This window comes from Rutidosis leptorrhynchoides, chromosome 4 (genome assembly GCF_046630445.1).
Source record: "Rutidosis leptorrhynchoides isolate AG116_Rl617_1_P2 chromosome 4, CSIRO_AGI_Rlap_v1, whole genome shotgun sequence".
Taxonomy (NCBI): domain Eukaryota; kingdom Viridiplantae; phylum Streptophyta; class Magnoliopsida; order Asterales; family Asteraceae; genus Rutidosis; species Rutidosis leptorrhynchoides.
The window spans coordinates 387,770,496-387,785,693 of record NC_092336.1 but is presented as its reverse complement, the minus strand read 5'-3'; positions in this window follow the sequence as shown (position 1 = coordinate 387,785,693).

The window sequence follows — 15,198 nt, the reverse complement described above, 5'->3', positions numbered from 1 at the left end:
TGAACATACTTTGATATATATGTATATATTGTTATAGGTTCGTGAATCAACCAGTGGCCAAGTCTTACTTCCCGACGAAGTAAAAATCTGTGAAAGTGAGTTATAGTCCCACTTTTAAAATCTAATATTTTTGGGATGAGAATACATGCAGGTTTTATAAATGATTTACAAAATAGACACAAGTACGTGAAACTACATTCTATGGTTGAATTATCGAAATCGAATATGCCCCTTTTTATTAAGTCTGGTAATCTAAGAATTAGGGAACAGACACCCTAATTGACGCGAATCCTAAAGATAGATCTATTGGGCCTAACAAACCCCATCCAAAGTACCAGATGCTTTAGTACTTCGAAATTTATATCATATCCGAAGGGTGTCCCGGAATGATGGGGATATTCTTATATATGCATCTTGTTATTGTCGGTTACCAGGTGTTCACCATATGAATGATTTTTATCTCTATGTATGGGATGTGTATTGAAATATGAAATCTTGTGGTCTATTGTTACGATTTGATATATATAGGTTAAACCTATAACTCACCAACATTTTTGTTGACGTTTTAAGCATGTTTATTCTCAGGTGATTATTAAGAGCTTCCGCTGTCGCATACTTAAATAAGGACGAGATTTGGAGTCCATGCTTGTATGATATTGTGTAAAAACTGCATTCAAGAAACTTATTTTGTTGTAACATATTTGTATTGTAAACCATTATGTAATGGTCGTGTGTAAACAGGATATTTTAGATTATCATTATTTGATAATCTACGTAAAGATTTTTAAACCTTTATTGATGAAATAAAGGTTATGGTTTGTTTTAAAATGAATGCAGTCTTTGAAAAACGTCTCATATAGAGGTCAAAACCTCGCAACGAAATCAATTAATATGGAACGTTTTTAATCAATAAGAACGGGACATTTCAGTTGGTATCCGAGCGTTGGTCTTAGAGAACTAGAAAATTTGCATTAGTGTGTCTTATCGAGTTTGTTAGGATGCATTAGTGAGTCTGGACTTCGACCGTGTTTTCTTTAAAAATGATTGCTTAACATTTTTGTTGGAAACTATATATTTTTAACATATGAATATTATGTGATATATTAATCTCTTAACGTGTTTGATATTATGTGATAGATGTCTACCTCTAGAACAAGTCCCATTGACTCACCTAATAATAATGAAGAGTCAAATGTAAATTGGAATGATTTGTGGACTGATTCAAAGTTCCCGAAGAGGAACCGGAAGAAGAGTCGGAACCGGAAGAAGAGTCGGAACCGAAAGAAGAATCGGAACCGGATGAAGAAATAGAACCGGTGGGGGAAATAATAAAACGGTTAAGTAAAAGAAAATCCTCAACCAACCGACCAAAGTTAATTATGGTCAATGGTGTTTCCGCCAAGGAAGCAAAATATTGGGAGGATTACCAATTCTCCGATGAATCGGATTCCGACGAGAATTCCGATGATGTTATAGAAATTACCCCAACTGAATTTAAAAAGGCAAAAGAAAATAATAAGGGAAAGGGTATAAAAATAGAGAAATCTAATTCCAACCCCGATTAACTTTATATGTATCGTCAACCCCCGAAGTCCTTAAGTTGTAACAATGACCCGGGAACCTCTAAACCACCAGGTTTTTCTAAACCAATGTGGACAACAACGGCTCGTATTAGGGGAACATCATATATCCCTAGATACTTGGCAAAACGAACCAAAACCGAAGAAGAAGAAACGAGCGAGTCGGAATAAGATAGTTGTATTCGTGTGGTGTAATATATGTAATATAGTGTTCTTATGCTTTATGATATATGTAAAAATTGCTTGTATTAATAAGTATTTTTTTATGAATCTAACTCTTGTCTATTTTACAGTTTAAAAACACAAAATGGATAGACAACCCAATATTTTAAGAGACCTACCCGGAGACATGATTGATGAAATCTTGTCTAGAGTCGGCCAGAATTCTTCGGCACAACTATTTAAGGCGAGATCAGTTTGTAAGACATTCGAAGAACGTTCCAAGAATGTCTTGGTTTATAAGAGACTTTCGTTTGAAAGATGGGGGATATCACATTGGGAAACCCATAAGTTACGATGTGTTTACTTTGACGCATATATTGCGGGGAACCCAAATGCTATTTTACGCAACGGGTTAAGAAATTATTTTGACTCAATATATCCGAATATTGGACTTCGTGATTTAGAAAAAGCGGCTAACATGCAACATAAAGAAGCATGTTATGCTTACGGATTAGTAATGTTCGCTTCTCACCAAAGTGAGAACAAGAACATCGGGCTACAACTATTAAACAAAACGTTTCCACAAGTGACGGAGTCGGTAATTGGGGTAAGAAATGAGGTTTTTAGATTATTACGGGACTGTTGGACATTACGTAACCCTCGTCCCTTTGATGACGTTACAACACGCTGTCTTATCAACGGCCATAACGGTTATGTTGCACAAGACCAAGGATGGGAAGTAGTCCTAGTAAAACCAGAATGCATGACTTGTTTCTGGACGTATGAATTACGTGTCTTTATTGTCTTTGCTGAACGACTTGTATACTAGCTAGAATTGTCTTCACAACTATCTTGTATCAAAGTTATTGTGTGCTATATTTCATGCTTTATGTAAAATAAGCAGTATTGTAAGTTTGTAAAATATTGTATAAAAGTTTGAACGCGAAATATTATTATAATCAGTTTTTCATATAGAATTGTAGTAGTTGAATTGTATATTAGCTACTAAGTATGAACTTAACGGGTAGGTACTACCCGAATTTAAACTTATAAAACGCTAATATGAAGAAAATGCTTTTATAAATGAGTTCATATTATGCTACGAAATACTATTAACTACTCTTAATATTCTGTATGATTAACTTGTTCCATTTGACTATTTTGAAGGAAATGGCACCGACTACTCGACACACCGTGAATATGAATGAAGAGGAATTCCGTACTTTTCTAGCTTCAAACATAGCCGCAGTACAGGCTGCGCTACATACCAACAATAACCTTGGATCTGGCAGTACAGGAAATCGTGTAGGATGCACCTACAAAGAATTCACTGCCTGCAAACCTTTGGAATTTGATGGAACCGAAGGACCGATCGGATTAAAACGGTGGACCGAGAAGGTTGAATCGGTGTTTACCATAAGTAAGTGTACTGAAGAGGACAAAGTGAAGTACGCTACGCATACCTTCACAGGTTCTGCGTTAACATGGTGGAATACCTATCTAGAGCAAGTGGGACAAGATGATGCGTACGCACTACCGTGGTCAGCATTCAAGCACTTGATGAACGAGAAGTACCGTCCCAGAACCGAGGTCAATAAGCTCAAGACAGAACTTAGAGGGTTACGAACCCAATGATTTGATATTACCACGTACGAAAGACGATTCACAGAATTGTGCCTATTGTGTCCGGGAGCATTCGAAGATGAGGAAGAGAAGATCGACGCGTTTGTGAAAGGATTACCGGAAAGAATCCAAGAAGATATAAGTTCACACGAGCCCGCCTCCATACAACAGGCATGTAGAATGGCTCACAAACTAGTGAACCAGATTGAAGAAAGAATTAAAGAACAGACTGCTGAAGAGGCCAATATGAAGCAAGTCAAAAGAAAGTGGGAGGAAAACGGTGATAAGAATCACCAATACAACAACAACAGCAATTACAACAATAATCGCAACAATTATCCCAACAATCGCAACATCAATCGCAACTACAACAAACGGCCCAACAACAACAACAACAACAACAACAGCAACTACAACAATCATCCCAACAACAATAATAACCGCAACAACAACAACAATCAGAAGCAGCTATGCCAAAGGTGTGAAAAGAATCACTCGGGGTTCTGCGCCAAATTTTGCAACAAGTGTAAAAGAAATGGTCATAGCGCGGCGAAGTGTGAGGTCTACGGACCAGGGGTTAATAGAACGAAAGGAACAAATGGTGTCGGAACGAGTAATGGCGGAGCAAGTAGTGTCAGAGCAAGTTATGCCAATGTAGTTTGTTATAAATGTGGAAAACCAGGCCACATTATTAGAAATTGCCCGAACCAGGAGAACACGAATGGACAAGGCCGTGGAAGAGTTTTCAATATTAATGCGGTAGAGGCACAGGAAGACCCGGAGCTTGTTACGGGTACGTTTCTTATTGACAATAAATCTGCTTACGTTTTATTTGATTCGGGTGCGGATAGAAGCTATATGAGTAGAGATTTTTGTGCTAAATTAAGTTGTCAATTGACGCCTTTGGATAGTAAATTTTTACTCGAATTAGCAAATGGTAAATTAATTTCAGCAGATAATATATGTCGGAATCGAGAAATTAAACTGGTTAGCGAAACATTTAAGATTGATTTGATACCAGTAGAGTTAGGGAGTTTTGATGTGATAATCGGTATGGACTGGTTGAAAGAAGTGAAAGCGGAGATCGTTTGTTACAAAAATGCAATTCGCATTATACGAGAAAAAGGAAAACCCTTAATGGTGTACGGAGAAAAGGGCAACACGAAGCTACATCTTATTAGTAATTTGAAGGCACAAAAACTAATAAGAAAAGGTTGCTATGCTGTTCTAGCACACGTCGAGAAAGTACAAACTGAAGAAAAGAGCATCAATGATGTTCCCATTGCAAAAGAATTTCCCGATGTATTTCCGAAAGAATTACCGGGATTACCCCCACATCGATCCGTTGAATTTCAAATAGATCTTGTACCAGGAGCTGCACCAATAGCTCGTGCTCCTTACAGACTCGCACCCAGTGAGATGAAAGAACTGCAAAGCCAATTACAAGAACTTTTAGAGCGTGGTTTCATTCGACCAAGCACATCACCGTGGGGAGCTCCTGTTTTGTTTGTCAAGAAGAAAGATGGTACATTCAGGTTATGTATCGACTACCGAGAGTTGAACAAACTTACCATCAAGAACCGCTACCCACTACCGAGAATCGACGACTTATTTGATCAACTACAAGGCTCGTCTATTTATTCAAAGATTGACTTACGTTCCGGGTATCATCAAATGCGGGTGAAAGAAGATGATATTCCAAAGACTGCTTTCAGAACACGTTACGGTCATTACGAGTTTATGGTCATGCCGTTTGGTTTAACTAATGCACCAGCTGTGTTCATGGACCTTATGAACCGAGTGTGTGGACCATACCTTGACAAGTTTGTCATTGTTTTCATTGATGACATACTTATTTACTCAAAGAATGACCAAGAACACGGTGAACATTTGAGAAAGGTGTTAGAAGTATTGAGGAAGGAAGAATTGTACGCTAAGTTTTCAAAGTGTGCATTTTGGTTGGAAGAAGTTCAATTCCTCGGTCACATAGTGAACAAAGAAGGTATTAAGGCGGATCCGGCAAAGATAGAAACTGTTGAAAAGTGGGAAACCCCGAAAACTCCGAAACACATACGCCAGTTTTTAGGACTAGCTGGTTACTACAGAAGGTTCATCCAAGACTTTTCCAGAATAGCAAAACCCTTGACTGCATTAACGCATAAAGGGAAGAAATTTGAATGGAATGATGAACAAGAGAAAGCGTTTCAGTTATTGAAGAAAAAGCTAACTACGGCACCTATATTGTCATTGCCTGAAGGGAATGATGATTTTGTGATTTATTGTGATGCATCAAAGCAAGGTCTCGGTTTTGTATTAATGCAACGAACGAAGGTGATTGCTTATGCGTCTAGACAATTAAAGATTCACGAACAAAATTATACGACGCATGATTTGGAATTAGGCGCGGTTGTTTTTGCATTAAAGACTTGGAGGCACTACTTATATGGGGTCAAAAGTATTATATATACCGACCACAAAAGTCTTCAACACATATTTAATCAGAAACAACTGAATATGAGGCAGCGTAGGTGGATTGAATTATTGAATGATTACGACTTTGAGATTCGTTACCACCCGGGGAAGGCAAATGTGGTAGCCGATGCCTTGAGCAGGAAGGACAGAGAACCCATTCGAGTAAAATCTATGAATATAATGATTCATAATAACATTACTACTCAAATAAAGGAGGCGCAACAAGGAGTTTTAAAAGAGGGAAATTTAAAGGATGAAATACCCAAAGGATCGGAGAAGCATCTTAATATTCGGGAAGACGGAACCCGGTATAGGGCTGAAAGGATTTGGGTACCAAAATTTGGAGATATGAGAGAAATGGTACTTAGAGAAGCTCATAAAACCAGATACTCAATACATCCTGGAACGGGGAAGATGTACAAGGATCTCAAGAAACATTTTTGGTGGCCGGGTATGAAAGCCGATGTTGCTAAATACATAGGAGAATGTTTGACGTGTTCTAAGGTCAAACCTGAGCATCAGAAACCATCAGGTTTACTTCAACAACCCGAAATCCCGGAATGGAAATGGGAAAACATTACCATGGATTTCATCACTAAATTGCCAAGGACTGCAAGTGGTTTTGATACTATTTGGGTAATAGTTGATCGTCTCACCAAATCAGCACACTTCCTACCAATAAGAGAAGATGACAAGATGGAGAAGTTAGCACGACTGTATTTGAAGGAAGTCGTCTCCATACATGGAATACCAATCTCTATTATCTCTGATAGGGATGGCAGATTTATTTCAAGATTCTGGCAGACATTACAGCAAGCATTAGGAACTCGTCTAGACATGAGTACTGCCTATCATCCACAAACTGATGGGCAGAGCGAAAGGACGATACAAACGCTTGAAGACATGCTACGAGCATGTGTTATTGATTTCAGAAACAGTTGGGATCGACATCTACCGTTAGCAGAATTTTCCTACAACAACAGCTACCATTCAAGCATTGAGATGGCGCCGTTTGAAGCACTTTATGGTAGAAAGTGCAGGTCTCCGATTTGTTGGAGTGAAGTGGGGGATAGACAGATTACGGGTCCGGAGATTATACAAGAAACTACCGAGAAGATCATCCAAATTCAACAACGGTTGAAAACCGCCCAAAGTCGACAAAAGAGCTACGCTGACATTAAAACAAAAGATATAGAATTTGAAATTGGAGAGATGGTCATGCTTAAAGTTGCACCTTGGAAAGGCGTTGTTCGATTTGGTAAACGAGGGAAATTAAATCCAAGGTATATTGAACCATTCAAGATTATTGATCGTGTCGGACCAGTAGCTTACCGACTTGATTTACCTCAACAACTCGCGGCTGTACATAACACTTTCCACGTCTCGAATTTGAAGAAATGTTTTGCTAAAGAAGATCTCACTATTCCATTAGATGAAATCCAAATCAACGAAAAACTTCAATTCATCGAAGAACCCGTAGAAATAATGGATCGTGAGGTTAAAAGACTTAAGCAAAACAAGATACCAATTGTTAAGGTTCGATGGAATGCTCGTAGAGGACCCGAGTTCACCTGGGAGCTTGAAGATCAGATGAAGAAGAAATACCCACATCTATTTCCAGAAGATTCGTCAACACCTTCAACAGCTTAAAATTTCGGGACGAAATTTATTTAACGGGTAGGTACTGTAGTGACCCGAACTTTTCCATGTTTATATATATTAATTGAGATTGATATTTACATGATTAAATGTTTCCAACATGTTAAGCAATCAAACTTGTTAAGACTTGATTAATTGAAATATGTTTCATATAGACAATTGACCACCCAAGTTGACCGGTGATTCACGAACGTTAAAACTTGTAAAAACTATACGATGACATATATATGGTTATATATATAGTTAACATGTTTTTATTATAAGTATGTATCTCATTAGGTATTTTAACAATGAGTTATATACATAAAAATGAGACTATTAATTTAAGAAACTCGAAAACGATATATATAACGATTATCGTTATAACAACGTCTTACTAGGTACATATGAATCATATTAAGATATTGATACACTTGGTTAATTATGTTTTATGATAAGTAAATATATTATTAAGTGTATTAACAATGAAATACATATGTAAAAATAAGACTACTAACTTAATGATTTCGAAACGAGACATATATGTAACGATTATCGTTGTAACGACATTTAACTGTATATACATCATACTAAGATATATTATATATCATAATATCATGATAATATAATAATTTAACATCTCATTTGTTATAATAAACAATGGGTTAACAACATTCAACAAGATCGTTAACCTAAAGGTTTCAAAACAACATTTACATGTAACGACTAACGATGACTTAACGACTCAGTTAAAATGTATATACATGTAGTGTTTTAATATGTATTCATACACTTTTGAAAGACTTCAATACACTTATCAAAATACTTCTACTTAACAAAAATGCTTACAATTACATCCTCGTTCAGTTTCATCAACAATTCTACTCGTATGCACCCGTATTCGTACTCGTACAATACACAGCTTTTAGATGTATGTACTATTGGTATATACACTCCAATGATCAGCTCTTAGCAGCCCATGTGAGTCACCTAACACATGTGGGAACCATCATTTGGCAACTAGCATGAAATATCTCATAAAATTACAAAAATATGAGTAATCATTCATGACTTATTTACATGAAAACAAAATTACATATCCTTTATATCTAATCCATACACCAACGACCAAAAACACCTACAAACACTTTCATTCTTCAATTTTCTTCATCTAATTGATCTCTCTCAAGTTCTATCTTCAAGTTCTAAGTGTTCTTCATATATTTTACAAGTTCTAGTTACATAAAATCAAGAATACTTTCAAGTTTGCTAGCTCACTTCCAATCTTGTAAGGTGATCATCCAACCTCAAGAAATCTTTGTTTCTTACAGTAGGTTATCATTCTAATACAAGGTAATAATCATATTCAAACTTTGGTTCAATTTCTATAACTATAACAATCTTATTTCAAGTGATGATCTTACTTGAACTTGTTTTCGTGTCATGATTCTGCTTCAAGAACTTCGAGCCATCCAAGGATCCGTTGAAGCTAGATCCATTTTTCTCTTTTCCAGTAGGTTTATCCAAGGAACTTAAGGTAGTAATGATGTTCATAACATCATTCGATTCATACATATAAAGCTATCTTATTCGAAGGTTTAAACTTGTAATCACTAGAACATAGTTTAGTTAATTCTAAACTTGTTCGCAAACAAAAGTTAATCCTTCTAACTTGACTTTTAAAATCAACTAAACACATGTTCTATATCTATATGATATGCTAACTTAATGATTTAAAACCTGGAAACACGAAAAACACCGTAAAACTGGATTTACGCCGTCGTAGTAACACCGCGGGCTGTTTTGGGTTAGTTAATTAAAAACTATGATAAACTTTGATTTAAAAGTTGTTATTCTGAGAAAATGATTTTTATTATGAACATGAAACTATATCCAAAAATTATGGTTAAACTCAAAGTGGAAGTATGTTTTCTAAAATGGTCATCTAGACGTCGTTCTTTCGACTGAAATGACTACCTTTAAAAAACGACTTGTAACTTATTTTTCCGACTATAAACCTATACTTTTTCTGTTTAGATTCATAAATTAGAGTTCAATATGAAATCATAGCAATTTGATTCACTCAAAACGGATTTAAAATGAAGAAGTTATGGGTAAAACAAGATTGGATAATTTTTCTCATTTTAGCTACGTGAAAATTGGTAACAAATCTATTCCAACCATAACTTAATCAACTTGTATTGTATATTATGTAATCTTGAGATACCATAGACACGTATACAATGTTTCGACCTATCATGTCGACACATCTATATATATTTCGGAACAACCATAGACACTCTATATGTGAATATTGGAGTTAGCTATACAGGGTTGAGGTTGATTCCAAAATATATATAGTTTGAGTTGTGATCAATACTGAGATACATATACACTGGGTCGTGGATTGATTCAAGATAATATTTATCGATTTATTTCTGTACATCTAACTGTGGACAACTAGTTATAGGTTACTAACGAGGACTGTAACGACCCGCACTTTTTCGATCGTTCTATACTTATAAGATTGATATTTACATAAATTAAACCTTACCAACATGATAAGTAATCCAAATTGTTGAGACTTATATTTCCGAAAAGAGTTTTATACAACGTTTGACCGTCTAGTTTGACCGATGATATCACGAACTATACAATATATGATAATTATACGTCTGTGTATATATATGTATATATACATATTTAACATGATTAAAGAATGATTTAATACCTCATTTTATATTAATAACAACAAGTTATATGTGTATTTTGAAACTACTAACTTAAGTTTTCAAAACGATAACAATACGTAACGTTATTTGACATATATACTTAAGACTTATAATGTTATACATATATTGTATAAGTAATGTATTTAATTACTTTTAAAGAACTTAAATACATAAAACCATATAAGTGTATTCACAAAAGATAGCTATATTTGAATCCTCATTTCATTTTTCACAAAATTTCTATACGTATACCTAGAGTATTTGTACTCGTATCATACCTAGCTCCTATACGTATTTACTAATAGTAAATACACATCAAAATCACCACCTAACCAGCCATTATTCATGCCCTTAGAGCTAGGTAATTACTTTTGTATGATTGCAAGACTAATTAGCAAGATTACAAACTAAAATTTGTCCATGTATGCCCATGAAACACGTTTTTATGGTGTATATATGTATCATCATTTTAGTTCATTTTTACTTCCATTCTCTAGCTAAAAACACACACACATTCAAGAGTCTTAAACTCCATAACAATTCAGCAACTTACCTTGAAGATCTAGCTTCAAAAACCATACTAAAATACCATAAGAAAACCATACAAAAACACTTCAAGAAAACCCTCCAAGAACACCAACTTACTTCCAATCTTTCATCCACTTCTATCACCCTTTTGATTCTAGCTTCTTACTCCTTTTTTTACAGCAAACTTATCCAAGGAACTTGAGGTAGTAACTATGTTCATAACCTTATTCGATTCATATATATATAGCTATCTTATTTTGTGGTACAAAAGTTTAACAACAAGAACATAGTTTGAATGTTTTCAAACTTGTTTGCAAACTAAATAGATCCTTCTAACTTAACTTTTAAAATACTTCAAGACCTGTAATATAACTTATGTATATACTAATTTAACAAGGTAAAACTTGGTTTTTCAAAGTATAAGTATTTTTAGAAAAATGGTCATTAAATGATTTTGTTGTAACAAAAATGTTTAACTTCATATGTTTCACTAATGTTTCACTTATGCCGTATGATTTTGAATACAAACCAAGGTATTTACAGTTCATAGTCTTAAAGAAGAACTCGATCCAAGAAGATGGCAATTTGAATCAACGAAAACGGATTTGTAACGAAGAAACTATGACCGAAACAAAATTGGTTATCCTAGATCATTTCAACTACGGGATCAATTGGAAAAAAATGATATAAATCACATATTTCTAAGATAACATGATATTTTATATATATGTACTTATAATTCAATTTTATATGGTTCAGGATCACCCGTAAACAATACGAGAAGATTAATCATAAGATCCCATGTTTGTACGCAACACGTCATTTGACAACACCGGTACTTTATGTACGCAACACGTCATTTGACAACACCGGTACCATGGGTCAAGATTAATCTCGACCAACACATATACGATGGGGTTTTATTGATTTCGTTGGGGGTTTTATTTATTTCATTGCGGGTATATTAAACATCTAAAAAGGAACCATTAAAATTGAATTACTAACATCGGACTGCTAACTACGGACTAAGGAATTATTCAAAGTATTAAAAGTATAACAAGTATATATTTATAACGTTTGTTTAAAAATGAAAACATATTGATATATTATATATGGATAGGTTCGTGATATCAACTGGAAGACCGAGTCAAAATATATATATCATCAAGACAAGAGTGAGTATATAGTCCCACTTTTAAACTCTAAATATTTCGGGATGAGAATACATGTATTTTATGTTTTACGTTATGGACACAAGTAACTGAAAAATATATTCTACGTTGAGTTGTACCACTGGCATACTTCCCTGTAGCTTGGTAACTAATATTTACAGCGGTATTGTAAACGCGAATCCTGTTGATAGATCTATCGGGCCTGACAACCCCAATCGGACTGGACGACCAGTATTCAACGGTTGCACAGTACTTCGTTTTGTGACTAAACTTGGTACGGTGTAGTAAGATTTCATATTAAAGGGAATATGCGACGTGAAAATGTTAAGTATGGTTACCAAGTGCTCAACCACTTAAAATATTTTTATTGAAATGTTTATATACGAAATCTTGTGGTCTATATATATATATTGCTGCGCACTAAACCTATATCTCACCAACTTTATGTTGACGTTTTTAAACATGTTTATTCTCAGGTGATAATTAAAGCTTCCGCTGCATTATGTTGAATCTAAGCAGGATCATGCGTACTCATATTTGTGTCAAAAATAAAACTGCATATCCGAGGACGTGTGTTGTAAAATATGCTAGAAATCGTGTTGTTATTATCATTTGTAAAGTTTGTAAGTCGAAGATTATCGTTAAACGATAATCATCTTTTTATTGTCTAAAGCTTGTAACAAAAATAATGGTTTGGTTTGTAATGTATAATATATGCAGTTTTCCTTTTTAAAAATGTCGCATATAGAGGTCAATACCTCGCAATGAAATCATACGTTATCTAACACGTTCTTATGGTTAAGGACGGGTTATGACATGTGGTATCAGAGCGTTGGTCTTAGCGAACCAGGTCTGCATTAGTGTGTCTAACCGAGAAGCCGTTAGGATACATTAGTAAGTCTGGACTTTGACCGGGTCTGATTTAAAAAAAAAAAACCATTGCTTATCACTGTTGGTTAAAATTTATATGTAAATATTATATAAGTACTAATGGGTTAGTTGTTGTGTGATAGATGTCGAGCTCAAAAATTGTTATCACAATCAACGACTCCGAATCAGAATCTTCAGATGGCGTTCCAGTCATTAACCTGTCCGATGACGAAAATGATATCCTTGGGGAAGACTCACAATTTCCGGATGAACCAACTATAGAAATATCGGAAAGTGAACCCGAGGAGGAAAGTGAACCCGAGGAGGAAAGTGAACCCGAGGAGGAAAGTGAACCCGAGGAGGAAAGTGAACCCGAGGAAGAAATACAGGAAATTACAAAAGACGAGTTCGAACTAGGAAAGAAACGAAAGGCTAATGAATTAGAAAATCCAAATCCCGAGTTTAATGAGAATGATGTGGCACCAATTCCACTCAACACTACCACCCCTATCCCCGCTATTCCTATTCGTTCTGTCCCGGCATCCAGTTCTTCAGTCCCACAGCCAAAATATAGGCAGACAGTTAGGATAAGCGTTAAGCAAATCTTTGTGTCTAAACGTCCTAGAAAATAGATCAAACGATGCGCTGCTGTGTCAAACCATGGAACCGAATAATGTTTTGTATAATATTAATAGTGTGGTTTGCTTAATGTTCGATGTAAGATAAGCATATGTAAAATATTGAAGTATGAAATGCAATAATTTTCCATGGTTAAGTATTATTTAGATTGTAGTAATTGATTCTGTACTAAGCTATTAAGTATGAACATTAACGGGTAGGTACTACCCAAGATATAATTATAAAACGCTAATAAGAAGAAAAGGCTTTTATAATAATACCTAGTTCATATTATTAATAAGCTATAATGTACTATAAATACACACTACATCTATAATAATCCATGTGAATAATTATTTTCTTTCATTAGGAAATGGCGCGATTGAATCGAATGACGGAACAAGAACTCGAGGAACTCATCAACCAGCGAGTGAACGACAGAATGTTATGGGTTGAGGCTGCAAGAGCTGCTGCAGTTAATCCAAATCCTCGTGTAGGATGCTCCTACAAGACGTTTCAAGCTTGCAAGCCATCGTCATTCAGTGGAACGGAAGGACCTATCGGTTTAACCCGATGGATAGAAAAGATGGAGACGGTGTTCAAAATCAGCGGTTGTGATGAAAAAGACATGACCAAGTTTGCATCGTGCACTTTACAAGATAGTGCACTCACATGGTGGAAGAATTATGTGAAGGCGGTAGGAGGAGATGTAGCTTATGATACTCCATGGGAAGAATTCAAAGCAATGATAATCACCGAGTATTGTCCAAGGAATGAGGTTATTAAGTTAGAAGATGAGTTACGAAGTTTGAAGGTGGTTGGTACTGAAATCACCAACTACAACCAGCGATTCATGGAATTAGTTTTGCTATGTCCTGAATTGGTTCCAACCGAAGCACGGAAGATTGAAATGTACAAAGGTGGTTTGCCCAAAAAGGTCAAGGCAAACGTTACAGCATCGAAACCTAAGACAATTCATGAAGCTATAACCATGGCAAACGAGCTAATGGATCAGGTCATTTTGGACAAGAAAGCATTCAATACTGAGGTGAAGGTATTGGGGAACAAGAAAAAGTGGAATGGAGGTTATGATCAAGGTAACCAACAACAACCTTATAAGAAACAAGAAACCACGAAAGGTGCGGGTAGCGGTTCAGGCTTTGGTTACAAAGGACAAAGTCCTTTATGCAACCGTTGTCACAAACATCATTTTGGTTACTGTAGTGTGTTGTGCACTAAATGCAATAGACAGGGACATCTTGCTGAAGATTGTAAGGCTCTCGTTACAAATGCAAATGGTAACAAGACTCCTGCCACCAACGCAAATAGAACTGCTTTGGCTAACATTACTTGTTTTGGGTGTGGAAAACAAGGTCATTATAAGAGCCAGTGCCCAAATCAGAATGGCGGACCTGCACGTGGAAGAGCGTTTGTTATTAATGCTAGAGAGGCACGAGAAGACCCGGAGCTTGTTACGGGTACGTTTACCATTAATAACTTATCAGCATCTATTTTATTTGATACTGGCGCCGATAGAAGTTATGTGTGTAGAAATTTTTACACTAAATTGAATTGTTCATCATTACCTCTAGATGCTAAGTACTTGATTGAGTTAGCTAATGGTAAGCTAATTAAAGCCGATAAAATTTGTCGTGATTGTGAAATAAATCTAGCCGGAGAAACGTTTAAAATCGACTTAATACCCGTAGAATTAGGAGGTTTTGATGTAATAGTTGGCATGGACTGGATGTCCAAAATAGGAGCGGAAGTTGTTTGTGCCAAGAAGGCAATTCGTATTCCTGG